At 37.4% G+C, this 2,195-nt stretch overlaps 1 long non-coding RNA gene across 1 annotated transcript; it reads left to right on the plus strand.

The window, feature by feature from the left end:
• The first annotated feature begins 307 nt into the window (after positions 1 to 307).
• On the plus strand, positions 308 to 1,932 carry LOC117675132 (uncharacterized). Its single transcript, XR_004594134.3, has 2 exons — positions 308 to 429; positions 1,631 to 1,932. It is a non-coding gene; the product is annotated as an uncharacterized LOC117675132 (long non-coding RNA).
• Positions 1,933 to 2,195: the final 263 nt, after the last annotated feature.

Consider the following 2,195-nt stretch of genomic DNA (forward strand, 5'->3'; position numbering starts at 1 on the left):
GCATGGCATTAGACTCTGGGCCTGTTTTAGATGGCTATTTCCTGACTGCTAATAACAGCAAGGAAATTGTGTTTTGAACTACCTTGTTGTAGAGAGATTATCATTAACTGCTTGAAGAGCAATCTTGTCTCAATATCCAGATTATGGTTGATTAGTAGGTATGCAGGAATGTACAGGTAAATCTCGTTTACTGTTTTACTATCTTATTCAGCAACCATTTGAAGCTATAACTACTGAAAAAATAACTTCAAGGTCAATGCCTGCATTTATGACCTTTGCAGTGTCCCTCAGTTATGTGATTATAGTTAGTATGTATTACCCTCTGCCTGATCTGTTCCTTTTTTCCCCCATCCTTGCGGAGAAGACAGATTGGAAAATAATGCATTAGAAGAGAGGAAGCAGACACACAGTGGGAGTACATATCAAAAGGTATGCTTGAAGCTGGGAGCTGCAACCACACTAAACAAACAGCTTGGTATATTTCCCTTTCTGTGCCTACTTACTCTCCTGTAATCCTTTTCTCTCCAATATTTGTGCTCTGCAAGGAGAGGGAGGAAAAAACTGCTCAGACATTGGAGAGATTGTCTACTGCCTTCGTTTTTGTTTTGTTTTTTGTTTTTTTCTCATCCCAGAGTGGAAAGATTGCTTGGAGGAGAGAGACCCAAGTACTCTCTGTAGGCAATCTCTCCTGTGCTTGACCCATTTTTCCTCTCTCACAGAACATTTGAAACATTGGAGACAGAAAGATTGGAGACGAAAAGAATTACATGCCTATAATGGGGAACACACTCACTGTTCTGATAGAGTGCATTCAGCTCCCAGCCCTGAATTCATTCAGTGCTGCTAGTGCCATTGCATTACTTTTGAATTATTATTATTATTATTATTATTATTATTATTATTATTATTTCAATTTATATACCGCCCTTCTCCTATTGGACTCAGGGCGGTGCACAGCCAAAGATAAAAACATACCAATACAAAATTTAAAATCAATTAAAAGAATTATACAGCTTTGGCCCACAATTTAAAACAATCCAATTAAAACCCAATTTACACTTAAAAAGCTAAAAAGAGCTAAAAAAAACATATATTCCCCACCAGTTTGTATGCCTGCCTACTCTCTTGTAATCCCTTCTCCAATGAACGTAAATACAAACACTAATTCCCTTCTTGCTAATTATCCCAGCGCTGGCGTGAGCATTCCAAAGGACAGAAATGGGAAAAAGGAAAGTACAGTCACAGTCAAGTGATTTCCTTCTTAATGACAGAGCTGCTGATGTTAATTGTGGTTGCTAAATGAATGTTACCTGTATAGCAAGGGTTCCATGAGCCATATGTAGCCTGTGGTCAGGGGATCCATGGAAGGGAATGTCAAAAAAAGCTAAGATGGCAGCCCTGGCAATGTAAGCAGAACTGTTGCTTTTTATGTATGCTGCATGTGCACCAAACACACATCAAAAAGTGGGGGGGGGAGGGAGGAGCTTCTATGATATGTTGCAACATCATCTTGACTTTTTTGACCCTTTCCAGATGCTTCTGCCAGTAAATCTAAATTTTTCCATCTGTGATCAGACTTCTCTTAGCACTCAAAGTATGCTGCAGCTATTCACCTTTCTCTTTCTAATAGGTGTTCAATGGAAAGAAAAAAAAGATGTGAACAGCTTGGGAAAAACATGGTAAAGTTGTAAATGGAAGATGCCAATGTTTGGATCCCTGTGAAATTTCTGTGAATGAAACAGTTGGAGTGCAAAATAAAAGCCTCATGTGAAAGTACCATTAGCTAAAGCAACTGAAGGAAAACAGGAGCAAGAATATACTTTATATGCAAGAAAGCATACTAATGTACAATGTATTTATAATTTATTTACAGCATGACAACAAAGGCGCTTTTCCTTGATATTGCTATAATTAAAGCCCAAGCTACTTCTATTCTTTCTCAGACTTTTTTTTTCTACAGCTTTTCTTCTACATGTGCAGTGCAATTTGTTAATGTATTTATAGCAGTCAATTTCCATTGTTTTATTAATCTATTTTACATTGATGACCCTTTAATCTTTTTCAGTATTTGATAATCCCTCCTATCAGCACTAACAGAGAAATCACATCTTTCAGATAAGTAATGAATACATTGGGAAGGTTAAGAATAAATTTAATCACACGGCTTTGTTTTAAAGTAGGCTAAAGCTGCAGCC

Source organism: Pantherophis guttatus, chromosome 1, assembly GCF_059756535.1.
Source record: "Pantherophis guttatus breed Tessera chromosome 1, ASM5975653v1, whole genome shotgun sequence".
Lineage (NCBI taxonomy): Eukaryota > Metazoa > Chordata > Lepidosauria > Squamata > Colubridae > Pantherophis > Pantherophis guttatus.